Genomic DNA, 18,529 nt, shown 5'->3' on the forward strand with positions numbered 1-18,529 from the left:
GGACTGGGACTCAGGAGCTCTACGTCCAACTCCCTGCTCTGTGAGGGGGCTTCCTGTACCGTTTTGATTAAGTCTTTTAGGGCATGTTTATACTGCAGTGGAAGGTGTGATGGCAGCATGGGTTGGCCTACCTGCACTGGCTTTAATGTAACTAGCGATGCTGAAAACAGACGCAGTAGCATGGACATCAGCACTGTCTGTACAAGTAGATTGAGGCCCTGGGTACATATTTGCATTGCTAGTCCACGCTGAAATCTCTGCTGCCACATCTTCACTGGTATTTTTAGCCATGCTAGCTGGATTAAAGATAGCTTACTCTCGTTGTGCCTCAAGTCTCCATCTGTAAAATGGGTAGAGAGTAAACATTAAGTGACACACTGGTTTGAAATAGTTGGTGAACCACAACTTTGCAGCACTTAGGTTATCTATGTAGAGACAATATTGGTGAGCCAATTTACAGCACTTTTCCCTTTGAGCTAATTTAACATCAGTGCCACTGAATGGGGCTAAAGGCCAGTGTGCAGCAGGAGGTGCTCTTTTCCCCTCCGTTTTTTCAACACTGAGATGTAAAACTGAGGCCCTGATAACGTGATCATAACAGATTACCACTGGAGAGTGTTTAATCCAAGTGTCCTAGCCAAATTCCACCCTGGCTAGTTACCATTTTTACATTTTACAAACTAAATTCCCCATACAGTTTCAGTGGGAAAAGGGTATTTACTCCCTTCTTGATTTAAACTGCAGCATGGTGCGGCTGGGCATGTTAAACAGTTGCCAAATTTCACCTCAGCTGCTGCCCGCATTTCAGTGGTAGATGAATTAACCACTGTGTATAATTTGTTTTTCAGTCTCAGGTCACAATTCTGTAGCCAGGCTGCACACACAATTCCCTGGGAATTCTGTGCGTGGAGCAGCTAAGGATTCATATGCCACCCGTTTGTAAAGCACTTTGGGAGTTAGGGATGAAAGGTCAACGTAAGATAATTAGTAAGAGATTGTGTACTGTTTAGTCTTGTATATGTTAAAAAGATGAGTGACTGTCAACATGGCCTGCTGGTCTCTAGCTAGTCATGTGATGTTACTGTAAGAAATGGTGCCAGTATTTTCCAAAGGTTCTTGGTATCTAATTCATTTGATACAGCTTCTATTAAGTACTTTCTTTGCTCTTGGAAAACTGGAGTGGTTTTCATTATTGATTTTATAAAGATTTTTGTAATTACAAATAGTTTGTCCTTTAAAGAGAGCATCTTTTCAAACCCCAAAATGAGAAGTAGGGTGGGGAAAACTGACTCAAAGAAATATGACTTTGGATGAGTTTCGAATTTCAAACACAGTCTTTGTTTACATCTGGCTGACAAAATGCCTCTCACATATTCTCTGAAAGGTGATTACATTAGTCAGTGGGCCATTTTAGCAGTTTCACATTTCATAGCACCGTAACAGCACCAAATGTATTCAGGGATATGTGTCTATCCACTTCCCTCACTTTGGTATTAATTTTCAGGGCTTTTAATCTGCTACCATTGCATGAATTTAGCATTCATGAATCTCCTTCTTTCCCCTTCCCAAACATAAAAGAAAAGCTCCTCATGTACTTTTCTGGGACTTAAGCTGGGTTGCAGAATCACTTTTTACCTGTGGACGTTTTTTAAGCCCTTACTCAGTAAAGTACGTAAGCACATGTAAGTGGTTGCATTAACTTCAAAGAAGTCAATAGAAATACTGATGTGCTTAAAATTATACACATGCTTAAGTACCTTACTGAAGTGGGATATTATTGCTAAGGTTAATGCAGATCTGAGTTGAACTAGCACAGACATTTACTTTAGGCTCCAAAGCTGTGCTTGCATGGCTTTTTTTTAAAAAAAAACATACTTTACTAAACATTTCACTACCTGTAAAAGGTGCTGGCTTGACAGCCATGGAATCTGCAGTCCCCTTTAATCCACCAAAACCACATTCAACATGAGCATCGGAAGTGCAAGCTTCCTCCCCTTGCTTCTGGTGTTGTCCCTCAACCCTAAATCACAGGCACCACATGAGAAGGCAGTTCTGTTTCTACGCTCAGTGACCTTTCTGCAAAAAAAACTCACGTAGCCCACTGAAATCAATGGGATATTCTCAACTGTCTTTAAAGGTTCAGACCCCGGTGATGCCTTACCTCAGTGAAAGAGCTCTCTCTGGTGGCAAGCAGACCCAAATTAGGAAAATGCAGTTTATTAAAATGCATCGTATTCCCCTTGGTGATGGATAGCTTGCTTGACTCTGGTTCCTCAAAACAGGGAGGTACCAATGGAATCAGCAGGACAGTTTCAGTTGTCAATGGTGCTCATGGCTTTTAGGTAGTGGTGGTACAGACGACAGGAGCAGAATTCAGGATAGCCCAAAGAATAGTATGAAAAACGTTAGGGTGTTATGTAGTCAAGGACTGCCTTGGATCTCATCCATTCGTCTACCTCAGAGGTGGAAATTCTGTAATAAAGTAATGTTAAGAGCGCACTCTAAGATCTCCCTTGTCTTTGCTATAATATTTGTATCACGCCTGAGGGTCTGTAAGGAATTTTGTGGTGCTCAGTGCACCAAAGTCTGTGCCAATTTACATCTTGTCAATCACACTAAAGTAAATAGGGTAGCGTGGGGAAAACATGTGTACATGACTTCGGCACTGTACCTACTAGAGAACACTGTCTAACAGTGAATAGTATTGTATTATTTGTATCAATCTGCTGAAGATGGAGAGGAATGCACATTCAACATGACTGTATTTCAGGTAGAGACATGCCCCTCACAGTTACAATAAGGGAACAGAGCAGAATTTAGTTCTGTATTGATCTAGTAACTTAGTTCTCCATCTCTGCACAGCATCATTGACTACTGAAGTATAACAAACGTCAATATATGGTGTAAATGTTGGTTGTTTTTACCAACATTTTAGTATTTTAGGGAAACGCCTATCTTATAAAGAAAAGGAGTACTTGTGGCACTGTAGAGACTAACCAATTTATTTGAGCATAAGCTTTCGTGAGCTACAGCTCACTTCATCGGATGCTTATGCTCAAATAAATTGGTTAGTCTCTACGGTGCCACAAGTACTCCTTTTCTTTTTGCGAATACAGACTAACATGGCTGCTACTCTGAAGCCTATCTTATAATATTTCCTTAACATTTGATGACCAGTTTCAAATTAATATTGTATATCCAGGAAGATTCCCCTTCCCTCCCACCGTTAAATGTTGAAATCCTAGTCCCAAAACACCTATTGTCTTTCTTCAGTAGTGCCATGGTTTCACTCAAGCTATTTAGGGCCAGATCCTAAGGTAGTGTAAGCTATTCAAGTCAATGGAGCTGCAGCAATTTATATGTGCTGATGATCTGGCCTTGTGTTATAGGAACTACAGGGTTTGACCCATCTTGCTAACAGAGTGCAAATCAGAAGCAAATTCCATTAATTGCAATGGAGTTAAAACATTTTAGAACTGGTGCAAGTGAGATCAGGACCATAATGATAAGAAAGGATTGTCAAGGGGAAAAAAAGAGGTACAAAAAGACTTTGGCATCACCACAGCTATTGAACAGAGAGCTCAGAGCTGGAAATACATCTGACCTGACATCTACTTCTGATCATGTTAGCCATATTCAGAGGGGGGCAAAGGAGTCTTGCCTCTTTGCCTCAATTTTTTCTCTCTGTCCTGTTTTACCTGATCACAGTTAGTCGGGGCATATACACAGCAGCAGGAAGGAATGAAGAGGGAGGAGGAGAGAGAGTTGGGATGACGTAGTGTGTTAAAGTGTACCGGGGAAAAAGAAAAATGTGTTGATGTGTACGGGGAAAAAGAAAAATGTGTTGATGACAGGTGACATTTGTGCCATGAGTGGAAGGCAGAGTTTGCTGATTGCACTTCCAAATGTGAAAATCAAATGAGAGTACAATGAAAAACACACCTTTGTGTGCCTATCCAAGGACTGATCCCAAACGCAGAATGGACTTTGCACTAAGCCCTCATCAGATTCTATAAAGTGTTGGTAACCTGTACTCATGAACTCCTCTTCATGTTTACTGGGGCAGCATTGGGAAATTTTTTTTGTGCTAATTTTTACAACAAATATTTAAAAGGAGGGGAAAATCTTCTCTACAGAAAAATGATTTGCAAAGAACTGAACAGAAAAAGTAAAAGCAAAGTATTAGTTGCAAGACATGCCTTTTCTTCAACTCTTGTGAAAGCAAGTAAAACTCACACTGCACATTTACATGTTTACCATGGGCCAGATCCTCAGCTGCTGCACTCCAGCTGAGGAGCTGGCTCTATATTTTCAAAAGGAAACCCAGCCTCAGAGATAAAGAGCTGTGCTAGCAACACAGAACAAGACCCTGCTTAGACTTGGTCCAGCAGTGGGGTTGCATAAAACAGAATTTGGCCTATGGAATATAGTGCTGATGTTTGCTGTTAAACAGTTTCCACGTGAGCAGTCATTTATTATAATGCATTAATATCCTGTGGAGCAGGAGACTGTACAGTTCATGCTTTAAAGAGACAGCGTGCTCTAAGGGTTACAGCATAGGCCTGGCAAGTGGGAGACCTGGGTCACAGGCAAGTCTCTTGGGTGAGATTTTCAACAGAGCCTAAATGACTTAGGAACACAAGTGTGAATGACTGTCAGTGGGATTTGTGCTTCTAAGTTACTTAGGGACTTTTGAAAACCTTACCGTAACTTCTGTCTCAGTTTCTGCATCTGTCAAAAGAATCCAACCTGACCTCCTTTCTGACCTCAGAGATGCAAGGATACACTTGTTTATATCTGTGAAGTGCTTTAACATTAAATTTGCTAAGAATTTATTCTGAAGGGCAGATCCTGTCTCTTCCTCTCTGAGTGAGAGGAGGGCCCCAGAGGCAGTAGAACCAATTGAGTTCCAATATGCTGGGGGGAAAAGATACAGGCAGGCTTCACAAGGGATCCACTGTAGACATTTCCCCCTAGCCCTTACCCATGCAACATCCTTCAGTACATTTCCCCATTTTGCAGATAGGGAAAGTGAGTCAAGAAGCTGAAGTGATCTTCCCAAGGCTACACAGCCAGTCATTGGCAGATTCTCCAGGTATTCTCAATTCCCAGTTCTGTGCATTCTTCCAGACCATGCTGCCCCCCAATCTGGGAAAACATTTCTAAAATGCAAGGCAGAATTCAAGCTCTCAGATATTAATTTGGTTTTGGATTCATCCACAAACTTTCCATATTTAGAATAGTTTTGAATTGTCTAATGGGACACAAATATTTGGATTAGACATATTGTAGGCCTTTTCAGAGTAACATCAAGAAATTTGCAGGGGAAAAAATAGTAATTTGATCTCTCAAATTCAGGGCTGTTGAAAAATTATTTAGCTCATCACTGGTTTGCATTAATAATCAATCATGTCTGCAGATGAAGCGCCAAAAAAAAAGGCCCAATCCTGCTTTTGTTGAAGTCAATGGAAAAACTCCCATTGATTTTCAGTAGCTTCAGGATCAGGTTGTTGTCTCATGCTGTTCATTTAATTCTTTGAATTTCAAACATCAGTGGCTAGTACCTTTTAAGGACCAGCTTACTAAAGGTTTATCCATCATAAATGTGGTCTTATTGCTTTTTAAGGGTGTAATGCACTAGCCATTGGTATGTTATAGAGTTTCCAACAGTGAATTAAACCTCTGATTATTCCCTACTTTCCTACTCTGATTTCAGAATTGTATTGGTTATATCCATTCAAATACAAATTAAAAGGTTCTTATTCCACAATGGAAATTTATTCATCTTCTGGGATTTGGTTTTATTAAAAAATAAACCAGTAATGAGATACTGTAAAGTTCAACTCAAATCTTTTCTTCCTGTCTGGCTGCTTCTAGGGTTCCTCCCTCAGGAATGGTCAGCTCACACCCTGAATCCCCTTTCTCTCTCTCTTTGTCATCCCCGACATTCTCCCTGGAAGGGTAGTTCCACTTCCCTTACATCCAGAGAGTTAATAAACTCTAGCCTAAGTGCATCAACAGACCCTTTCCCTGTGGACAGAAGTGATATCTACTAATGGGGGTGGGAGCATAGGTTTCAGGCAAACACTGCCAACCAGTTAAGTCTCTCTCACCTTGATTGTATTGCTTCCCACCTCCTGATCATAAGCTGCAGAAACCACAAATAAAGAGATAATATAGTTGAAATTAAAACTATTCACCATCCTCACTATATACCGGTCAGACTCAAATCAAAAATAAGAAAAATGTGTGGGCCTAACCAGTGAAGAAACTCAGCCTTGCTCCTCAGAGTATATGGCAACCTAAATACAGTTCAGCGGTGAATACATTCCAGACCCTGTCCTAGGGGACAGGTTAAGAGCCAAGACTGGTATCCAGTGGTTTAGGATAGCTCCACGCAACTTTCTGAGGAAGAAATAAGACCTACAAAGTGTTGATCCTCTGATGGACTTGGAGAATTCTGCAATGCCGGGGCAACCCAAGGGAGGAATAAATGAGACTCCATCCTCAACAACCCATGTTAAAGACAACTGCGTGCGATATCTGCCCTGATGGAATCATCCATTATCATTTATCTGCAGCAGCACAAACAGCATTTGCTGGGTTCCCTTTTATGTAGTTTCATCCTGACTGTGTAGAGGCTCCATTGTTTATGGTGTGTTGTTCTTTGGCAAATCCTGCTGCCTTAGGGTGTAGAGACTTTCCGTTTAAACAGGTGGCTATAGTTAATTATTCAAAATGATTGTCAGGAATTTGGATTTTTTTGTTTTACTGACAGTGTACAAGTAATAAGCATTGTACAAAAATAAGACAATTGCATGCTGTTTGGGGTATTTCTGATTAAAAAAACATGGCTTCGGCTTATTGTGGAGTTTCTGCAGGCTGGCATTCTTCGTGAGAACTTCATTTGCTGAGACTGTTTTGGTTTCTTGTTGGTTGTGTATTTAAAGAACGATGTCAGCTTAAATGGTTTCATATGAAAAGTGGAAGCCTACTTACCTCTAGGAAAGTGAAACCATAAGTGTCTTTAATTTCTAATTTCATACAAATCTATGAACCATTCACCACACTCGGATCTCGCACCTCCCCCTCAATCTCTTGGCCTCAGCGGAACCACGGCGGAGACTTGGCTGCTAGTGGAGAAAGCTCAGATGTTCTCACCCAACGGTCTTATGTCAGTCACCGTAACTCAACGGTGGGCAAAAGATGAGGAACCTGCCAGTTAGTGCAGCCACAGAAACGAGCAGGAAGAGGATTGGAACAAAGATATCAGAGAACTATTTCAGCAGCTATGATATATTGGCTTATTTAACTCGCAAGCAAGAACAGTGAATCTGAGATTTAGTTAGAGAACAATGATCATGAATTTCCTGACAAATTCAGAGAGTGGGCTAGGTTCTGAATGCAAATTGCCAGCAGAAAATTCCTGCTATGGAGAGGAACTCTGTTGGTGTGAAGGTGGTGGAAGTGGCTCCTGCACCAATTGCTTGGCCTCTCCCCACTCCTCCCCCCCCCCCCGCTCTTCTCTTTTGGAACAGGGAGCGTTTAGGGGCAAGGGGCAAGGGAGAGCAGCACCAGGAGCTATAGCTGGTTCCTTGGTGGCCCTACCTGCTCAGCCACAGGGAATGAGGAATGTCCCAGTGTCTGTAGAAAAGTGTAAGGAGTAAAATGAAGAACGAGCATTACTGTATTCTGCGGGTAACCCTTGTATTCTGCAAGTCATCCCAGTGTCAATGTCTGGCCTTCGTGCAAGTGAGATCCAGTGTGCACATCCTGAAACGGGAGTTACACAGACTTGCTCAGATGGAAGGATTGCTGTATCACCCAGCCCCACCCAGAATGGGTTATAAATCAACCCCAAATGTAGCCTCTGGTACTGAGGGCACATGAGCTTCAAAATATTCAGAATAGTGACACACACATATTAGTACGACTACCGGGGGAGTGAATCAAGACACCTAGCTAGCCTCACTCTGCCTTTCACTACCACACCCTCATGTCTTACTGAAAATGAGGGGTAGAATCCTAGCCCTGCTGGAGTCAATGGGAGACAGCAAACTGCAGCCATTACAGTGTATGTTCTTCTACTCCAGAGGTGAAAGCTTAGAGGAACAAGACCTGCATGGCAGATGTATTATTATTTATTCATAAATACATATTTACACAGATACTTTAATCTCAAATGGTCTCAGAGCAATGCAACTCTAATAACTCTATTTATAAGGATCTTTTCAAATGCCTCCAAAATTCAGCCCTTTCCTGAGTGAAATGTGGCAGCTATTTAACACTAAGCAACCACACTACACACGGCTTGGACAGAAAGAGAAGAGTGCTACGCTCAACTGAAACCAGAGAGGATCCTGTTCTTCCACTTCTTGAAATATCCCTGATACTTGGGTACAGAACAAGGATGGAGTAACGAGAGGTCATGATGACCCCACCAAATATAATCAGGCTAAACATGGAAAGTCCCCAAAGTCCCTGTCAGTTATTAAGACTGACAGCTTAGTTATTGCTAATAAGTAGATAAACACGTTACACAACCTAGTGTGTAATGTGGAATCTTACATTTGGTCATAGATATTGTTAATTATTATTATGTAATCAACCAAGAAGATGGGTGTTGATAGATAGTATGGTGTCATCTTGGGTATAAAAGGGTTTATGGAGACTTAAGTCTTTGCCTTTGTTTGCATTCAGCCTTGTCTGTATGTACTTAGCCAGATCGTTGGCCGGTCATACCTCAACTGATCATTGGGGTATAGCACTCTGTATCTATGCTGAAATAAACCTGATCCCTGGCTCTGGGCTTAGAGTTAGCTGTGGTTTTGTCTGTTACAGTGAACAGTGATTGTCTGCTTTGCTAGGTTCATAAGGTAACCTGTGGATCTGCTTGGTAGTCCCAAAAACATCCTTACACAAAGATGTGCACTAATTTGTCCCTCACAATATTCCTTTACATTAGTGAAGCCACAGAATATTGAAAAGACACCCGCTGCTGCAAAGAAAGAAAGAAAAAGAAAGAAAGAACATACCAGTATGGCTGATGGTGAGACGTTTCTGACGGGATCATGGTTATGGTAGGGTAGGTCCATTTTAGCCCTAAAAATCTAGACAGTGTCCTTTAAAAAGTGACCCAAATGCATACCAAGCTACAATTGGTAGAGTATGTTCATTGTTATAATACAAACCAAATCTTGCAATTATAAATACCAAGCTGTACAAGTAACAGCTTATTCTCTTTCCCAAGACGACGTTTATTGGCTTTTTAAAAAAAGAAACACCCAACATTCTGAAGGACCCAAATAAAAATGTAACAATACACTATGAGAAGCTGTCCCATCTAATAATGCAGTGTTACGTGACTTAAGAACCACAGGGTAATCATAAAAGCCAAATATGTCAAGGTTACATAGAAATAGTTAATTCACTGTTGAAATTACTTGGAAAACATAACCCAACCTTCATATCCCTTTACATATGAGTTAGTGGACAGTCAGATTGTAGGCTTTGTCCCTCAAGGCCTTCAGGACAGCTGACCACTTTTTAATGGTATTATCAGTACCTAAATGAGCACATCTGCCTTTTAAAGAAATATTATGAACACAGATGGACAATTTGCGTGCTTGCACTTGTATTTCTGACAAAGAAAATCCAGCTTTTATAGAAGTTCTGAGAGAAAAACATTGTTCTGCTGGAAAGAACAATTTTGGGAAATGACTGTTATTAATGATTCTACTCATTTTAGAGAGTAGCTGAATTCCCTTTTTTATAGCCCTACACGTACCCTACAGTTCATACATGCAAAGTCCATTGACATCCATGTCCTCTAGAGTACAGATATAATCAGAATTAGAAAGTCATAGAAGCAGATGCCTTTTCCAACCTTCTCTTAACAATTTTTTGTTATCAGCATCGGTTCTCCCATCCGTGTACACACACACTCTCTCTCTCTCTCTCTCTCTCTCTCTCTCTCAGTGCTCTGAGAATCAAGAAATTGTGGCTTCTAGGACCAGATCCTCCCTTGCTCTAAAGCTTCTTTACCCCACAGCAGCAGTGCAAAGCAGATCTACAGCTGGCTTAACTGGCGACTGCAGGAGGACTCCTTCATAGGTAACGAGATGGATGGATTATGACAGAGATCCAAGCCCACAGTTTGAGAAGCACCTTTGGATCCTTCAGATTTACAATATATTGCATATACTGGAAGGGTGGGGGTGGACAGCATAACAGGAGAATAATCAGCTTTAAAATGTTAATTAGGAGAAACATCCTGAAGAAGGTAATGCTACCTTTTGTTTTGCAAGAGCTATTTTTAAGCACTGTATTGAATCAACAAGAATTAAGATCCTGGTATTCACAGTTGTGGTTATAATCCTTGGGATGAATAAAATTAATACAAATCTAGCCTAAGGTTTAGATTTAATAGACACAATAAAAACCCCATAGTCATATTCCTGTATTTCACTTCATATCATGTTGTGTCTTCTAGTACATTGCTTCTGAATCAGAGTTAATTACCAGGCGTTATCCTGTTCACTCCAGGAACAGCATAATGCACAAACAAACTGATTTATCTTTTCATCTCAACTAGAGTGGGGCCCCTGCCCACTAGTGATGATATACTGAATAGCAGCATCCCTGACTGAATTATAAATTTGGATTTTAGAGCTCACACAACCTTTTGCTCCTGTTTAAATTTGCCACGCAACAAAAATCAGTGGCACCATTTCTAAGTGAGAAGGCTTTGTGTAGAGACAGAGACCCATAAAGCCTGGGGCCTTAAAAACCTCTCAAATACTTTCTGTCTGAAGAGGGACAGACAGCAAATGTGACAGGGGGTGGTGGGTTATAGGAGCCTATATAAGAAAAAGACCCAAAAATTGGGACTGTCCCTATAAAATCGGGATATCTGGTCACCCAATCTGTCTGTGAAGGGGGTGTGTGTGTGTTTTGAAATTCTCCTAGGTATTATAGCGTTGTGGTTGAATACCTTTGTATACATTGGAGAGAGAAAACAATGACCCTTTATTCAACAGCAGGTCACTGTTAGAGTCTTTCATCTCGAAGCGATCTATTCAAATCCAGACTAGTTTTCCAGTGGCCCAAAAGCTGTTACAATGTGATGTCCTATGTGTGAGATGAGTTTGGCAATCTCAGTCCAGTTCCAATGGAAATGTCTGCGCCCGAAACAATGACACTGGCATCCACCAGTCCCAGCAAAGAGGCCATGGGTTTAATGGGCATGGGCACTGAGGGATGGGCATATCCCTGAAGGCAGTCACTGCATACTAGCGTAAAGGCACACTGGCGGGTCAGTGAACGGGTGCTTGGACCGCTGTGCCTGTTCAGTGGACAGAGAGGAGTTCATCTTCCAGGGCATTTAAACCAGCCCATTTCCGAGCACTGCACACACAGCCGTTCACTGCACACACTCATCTTTTTCCAGGATGAGTTTGTAAGGGTTGTTAGAACATGGATTTAGGGGCTGTTGAACTGTCCCTGGAAGCAGAATTAGGTCATACTGCTACACAGAAGAGTGACAGGTTTCAGAGTAGCAGCCGTGTTAGTCTGTATTCGCAAAAAGAAAAGGAGTACTTGTGGCACCTTAGAGACTAACCAATTTATTTGAGCATAGGCTTGCATCCGATGAAGTGAGCCTCACTGTATTTTCCACTGAATGCATCTGACGAAGTGAGCTGTAGCTCACGAAAGCTTATGCTCAAATAAATTGGTTAGTCTCTAAGGTGCCACAAGTACTCCTGTTCTTTTTAGAGAAGAGTGAGTGCTTGATCTCCGGGGGCTGCATAGGTCATGAATCTACTCTCCCGTGTAGTGTGGCTAGGGGGGTCTGTCACTATGTGAATCCTTTGGTCCCCTGGGGCAGGGACATGACACATGTTTATGGTCCCCTGGACAGAAGCAGTATTTATGGCCCAACTCTATAATTGCTCTCCATCCTTGGAAGAAAAATTCCATCCCTCTAAGCCCACCATGGAGTTACTAGGTGAAAACCTGGCCCCCAAAATACCTTTGACTTCAGTGGGACTAGGATTTCACCCACTCAGTCAGCTGCTTGGACTGGATGTGGTCTCTGAGTCTGGGCCTAATTCCAACATACCCCATAGAATATCAGGGGTGCTGGAACAATTTTTGTAGTGGGGGTGCTGATGATGGAAACCATGCATTTGGTGTTTGTTATCACTACTTCAAGCCTGGGGGTGCAGCAACGTCCCCAGCACCCGTAGTTCTGGAACCACTGTACAATATTAGGGCTTTTATAGCCCATCAAGTAAATAACATTTATTTTTAACCCCAACTCCCACAATTCCAGAGAGCTTGTTTTCCTATTAAATGAACATTAAAAAACAAAAATGGATGGGCTCACACAAACAACATGCTAAAACAAAATCAAAGACGTGCAGAATTAAGGCTAACTCTTTATTCTCTGTTGTGCACGCAGCTTATTTCAGGTCTTCAAGCAAGGGTCTTGTGCTCTGGAGGAGATGCAAGATCAAGGCAAAACACAATGAATTAAGGACCCAGTTTTACCTTAGGGTGTGCACGGTGCGCACAAGAGCTTTCACAATGAGACAAAGGTGTCAAGGAGGCTGGGAGGAGAAGAGCTTTCATGCAAAAAGAAGTGTACCTAACCAGGATTCTTGCATGTCCCCTTTGCTCTTATTAAAGTGACGTGTTTTATTAACAGCTCAAAGCCTTCAGTTACCATATCTCATATCCTCCCTGTGTAATTCTACAATAAAATCATAATCCAGCCTTTACAACACCTGTTACCAAAGAAATGAAAGCGGTGTCATATTCAGGAGCACGTCTCCACTACAGGATCATACTGAAGTATGAGACGGGCTGGAAAGAAACATGCCCTTTCTTTAAACACCAGTGGCTTTGGCAATCAGGAAACATACAAAGAAAAAATTGTGACAAGTGAAAGGTAAACAGCTATAGGTTCTATTTCTACTAACCAGAGGAGGAGAACATTTGCCACCTAAGACCAATCTGCACTGGGGAAAGTGCCCTGTCATTTATCACCAGTTTGAAAACTGGTTCAAAGAAACTGGTTTTTAAAGTTAGTAAGATTTAAAAAAAAACAAACCCAAAACCAATAAGCTTTATAATATGCTGTAGCAGTGAGTTCCCTGGGTTCATTCCAGTTGCATTACAGTTATTTTCTACATTTCTAATGTGTTTTCAAGTCCATTGATTGTTCCCTTGTTCTTATATTCTGCAACGGGATAAAGAAGTCACACAAATAGTCTGAATTTTTTTTTTTTTTTTTTGGATTCAGTATTATGAAACTTGGTGTAGGTCAAGAAACACCCTGCCCCCCCTGCCCCCCTCCCCCCGCCTGAACAATTGTTTTGGTTGAAAGTACTTCCATGATGGCTGTGATGCAACTCAACATTTTACATGACAATGGAAATGATGTATTCTAAAACAAAAGATTCTTTAGAGGCTGCTGTTGACTTTTCCCTGAAAAGGCTGAGTGTAGCAGAGCAAACAATTGCCCTGAGGGGATTTTCCCACTGCTCATAAAAAATGTCACAGCATAATCTTGTCCCATCTGTACCGTGCTTTCTCAGGGCAACTTGGAGAAGGCTATATTGTAAGTAAAGCTGTTTGAAACATTACACTGAACAGTAGCAAGTTTTAAAGTTTAGAACATTAAGAAGTGGATACAATTAAAAATAGTGTCCAGTTACCTGCAGCAGAATAGCAGGGCTGATACTGTGAAATATCCAGGTACCAACGTTTACATACAATAAACTGGGAAGACTATATGCTCCTTCTCCAATAGTTTAGGGAAATGCTGGATTTCCCAGATATCTGTGGGGCTATTTAGTGGGAGGTGGTGTTCCCAAAATTGTTGTTGTTGTTGTAATATGGGGTCACTGTATGGAAGAGGTTGAGGCTATAAGACACCAGCTAGGTGTGTCAGAGGATAAACTTACATAGAGCATAAGCACTTACAACTGTCATTAGCTTCAGCATCAGGGCAGAGGCCTGTGCTTTTGTCGCTGAAGACTGCATGTTCTATCCCCACTTGTTTGCTCGGGTCATCATATTAGCAAGATATTTCATCTGAATATGCCACAAACTGAAGTGACTGATTTTGCGCCAATGTGTGGTGAGGAGGGTCTCTCTATCAGTGGTTCTCCAACTGTGGGTTGGGACCCCAAAATGGGTCATGACCCTGTTTTAATGGGGTTGCGAGGGCTGGCGTCAGACTTGCTGGGGCCCAGGGCTGATGCCGAAGCCAAAGGGCTTCAGCCCTGGGTGGTGGGACTCAGGTTACAGGTCCTCCGCCTGGGGCTAAAGCCCTTAGGCTTCAGCTTTGGGCAGTGGGTTTGGGGATGTTCAGGCTTCGGTCCCCCTTCCTGGGGTTGTGCAGTAATTTTTGTTGTCAGAAGGGGGTTGCAGTGCAATGAAGTTTGAGAACCGCTAAGTCTTTCCCAGAGCACCCTGATGAGGCTACTTGCATTGGGATCTGCACCCAGTTGCAAACTTTAATAAACGTTTTCCAAGTGATAATTATTCAGTTAAGCTGGGAGTTGGGAGGCTACTAGATCCCTAGACAAGGAGTTGTGTGTGCATTCAGGTGATTTTTTAAAATGTATTTATCTTCTAACCAACATTAACTGACTATCACAACCACTCCTGTTAGATAGGTGATTATTACTATTCCAGCTTTACAGACAAGTGAATTAAAGGTGAAAGCTACTCTTGAGGTGTTCTGCTTTTCAGAGGTGCTGAGCACCCACAGCTCCCATTGACTGGTCCAAAGTGTCTCTTGTTGAGCACGAAAAAATTGACCACCCCAGAATCAGAGATCACTTTGGAAAAAACTGGGGCCTTGGAGCACTTATAACAGGGAACCAGGGAGTAGTCATGGACCAGCGCTGATGTGGATCACCAAGGCCTCTGTATGGATCCTTGATGATCTCCAAGTTTGTGGACAGACCCTGTGCCTTTTTCCACTTGGCGGGAAAGAGCACTCACTCAATAGGACAACATGGAGGAACCTATGCAGAGTTCTTCCCCAAAGGCCACTGGCCCCACCCCCTATGGATAAGATAGGTGTGGAGATGCTGGTCATCAGGGTTTTTTTAAAGATTTTCTTCATAAAAATCAATCCTTTCAGCTGCTACTCCGTTTTAATGTTTCTTCTCTGATTTCCTTCCCATTTGTCAACATCATTCTGCTGTCGATGGTACTCACTATCTCATTGTTAATTTGTTGCCTTTTGATTGTCACCATTTTGTCCGATTTATTTATTTCAGTTTTTAAAAGGCCCCTGACTAGCCTTCAGGTGCTTGTAAGTTTTTCTAAATACATACAAGTTAATTGGATCAAATCTCCCCAAGAAGAAAATCTCCCCACCCATTACATATAAGATCCCCTTTCAATCCACACATTCAGCCTGCCTCAGAGAGAGACTGGGAAACCAGAGGCTTTTTATAACAAGCCCTTTAGGTCAATGCATCTGATCTCTGTAAGACTGACTAAGGCAGGGAGCAGGCTCCAGAGTCAAGGACCCCTTACTTAAAACATCCTGAATACCAGGTCCTGCCCATTTAAACCAGGAGGGTGTGCGTTCAAGAACCTCATTTGATCACAACTGCTGTGAGAAATCCCATGAGAAGAGAGAGGGAGTTTCTGGGAGTAAGATAAACTGGAGTGGCTTGTCTGTACCATTCATTGTTTTATACACCTCTATATCCTACCTCCTTTAACTCTTCTTCTTTCCATACAAAACAATCCTGTCCTACCCACCATCACACATCTAATCAGGTCTGCTGCCCTTCCTTGAACCCTGTCCATTTGGAGAGGAGAGGACTGAAACTGAATGAAGGTGAGGTTGTACCATAGACACCCTGTTCTATGTTCAGATGAGAGATCACGCTCAAACCTCTCTCTGTAATGGGGGCAAGTCTGAACACCCGGAACTTTGGAATGGTCCAGATTCTGATCCAGATTTTGAATTCACAAGTTACAAAATTGCAATCCAGCATTTTGTTTTTGTTCATTTGACACACACGAAGTCAAGATCTAGGTGAATCTGAATGCCACGACATACCACATTATTCTTGAGTCCCTTTTTATATAGGCTAACATCTATATTCCTCTTTCTGCTTCTACAGAACAGGATAATACTCTGTGTAGTAATAGAAAATGGACAAACTGGAAATAATGGACACTGGCAATCAAACGATCATTTTAGGTACATTATGTTCAGGGTACTAAATTGGTAGGAGCCCTTTATTTTTAATTTCTGCTCATCATTATTAAATGAGCTCAGAAATCAGAGGAGAATAAAGAGCGATGGAGGGTAATTATACACTTTAGGAGAGGATATTTTTCATGATGGTGTTAGAATAGCACCAAGATAACAACCTATTCAAAAGGCAGCAGAGAGAGGATGAATATCTGTGTATTTCAATATAACTGTGCTACTGCCCTCAGATAGTAGACTTCATTTTAAAAAAATCTTTCTGCTTCTCGTTTTGTTGTTTAACTAAGAGAAAAACTATACACTTTGCCTTTAATAATAGCAGCTGCTTAATATTTAATGCCTTTAGATTATGTACCCGATTTTGTCAGTTCCGCATTTAAAAATATTTGTGATGCTAATCAATAAGGTAAGCAACTTTGAACTGTTCTCGTGGGGGATTTTTTATTTGGAATTTGTAAGTACAAGAATTTGTCTGTGTTCGCTGTCAGGTAGTCCTACGTGTTTTAGTGGCATCTAAAAGCAAGAAGTTCAGTTGATCATATTTTCCAAGCACTGACTGCAGTATTATATGTATCTAGTACAGGGCTTCTCAGCTGAAAGGCTGCAAAGAGATGTAAGCCGGTTAAAACCAAGCTGCCCTCCTCATATTGCTAACTGGGAGGAGGTTCTGAGTAAATGGGAAGGGTGTCCCAGTTTGGGACAGTATCAGTAACCACTGATTTAACAGATTACCAGAACATCCCCATTCTTGGTCCTGTCCAATGAAGTCCCTCTAGTGAGCTCGATCTGCTGCCCACCCAGGTTCAGTTGTAGGTTCTCCTTTCACACGCAGAGCAAAGTTCCATTCCTCAGCAGCAGTCTTACAATTCCATGCACCAACAGAGGATTAGCATCTAGTTATTGGGTTATCTCAGTCTTTTGTTCTGTGGGTTGGATCATCTCTCCCCACCCCTAGAAAAGCTCTGTGGCTACAGCACCACAAAGCACTTGCAAAAATGTATCTCCTCCTGAGCATAGAAAAATCCACCCCAGCTGTATATAATGCCCAGTCCAGATGCTAATTTAAGTTGATGACACGAAACACTGTCCTAGTGCAGAGCCTCCTGTTTCAGACACAACATAGGGCTCCATCCTATATCTCAAGACTAAGTAGCTAAGACTTTGCCATTAGCAATAGTCTTAAAAGGTACCACAGACCAGATAGGAAATTGTACATGTCCAGCTTGCTGAAGATATTCACAGAGTCTGACGTCTGGTATTCATCTTCGGTTTCTGTAGGTCTAAAAGGCTAGTGCCATGATTTGGATGATAATGTCCAAGATGATTTTGTCAGCCATGAGAGAATTTTATGAATTTTCTTAAATTAGATGTGAAAAATTGGAACATTTCCAGATCTGAGAGGGATGCTGACCAGGGTGTGTGTGTATATACATTCAGTCAAGCTGTGTAATCCCATTTCTAAAGGGAGGTCAAAAGGATTGTGGTTTTGGTCTTTCCCTTTCTTGCTAGTCGACGGCAAAGAATAGTTCATCTTTTCGTATCACTACATCTTCAGAACTCCATAACCCAACCTGATACTGATGGCAAACTAATTTAATTAGATGGTACATATGGACTTCTGGCTCAAGATAAAGGAAAACACTAAAAGCATTTATTGTGTTGAAATTTTCTATGCCAATTTTCTGCTAAAAAGGAGGGATTCTAGAGGTCAGAGCTCTTGCAAGCACAGAGTTAGCAGCATATTAGTTACAGTAGTTCAGCCTGAAAATTCCAGCAGAAATAAATACAATGGAATGCCATGAATTATAGGAGACCACAGCTTTAATCAGCTCTTGGGAAAAGAAAAACATGTATTTGGTTATTGACAGTTGATAAACTGAATTATGAAGTTTGGAAAAACTAGAACAAAAGAAGAGTTCTGGGGTTTTCAAAGTAAACTAACTTTTGGTCATAGGGAATTTTTTCCTATTAATTATAGCAATATGTTTTTCAAAATTATTACCACTGTTGCTGGCACTTGGGTTTTCCAGATATTCACTGGACTGTAAGTGTGGACCAGAAAACTGGGAAAAGCATGTCTCTAGACAATATATTAAAAAGGGGCAGAGATCCTGAAAAGGTTGTGATTAACTCTCTTCACATGTACAATAATGCTGTGGCAGACACAGTAGGGCTTTTAAATATACTCTTAGCAGTCTGACAGAAACCAATAAGAGCCAGAATGCTCAGAATAAAGGGTAAATTTTGTTCTAAACCTGCCAATTGTGTCCATTTCTA

The sequence above is a fragment of the Eretmochelys imbricata genome, chromosome 11 (genome assembly GCF_965152235.1).
Source record: "Eretmochelys imbricata isolate rEreImb1 chromosome 11, rEreImb1.hap1, whole genome shotgun sequence".
In the NCBI taxonomy this organism is placed as follows: Eukaryota; Metazoa; Chordata; order Testudines; family Cheloniidae; genus Eretmochelys; species Eretmochelys imbricata.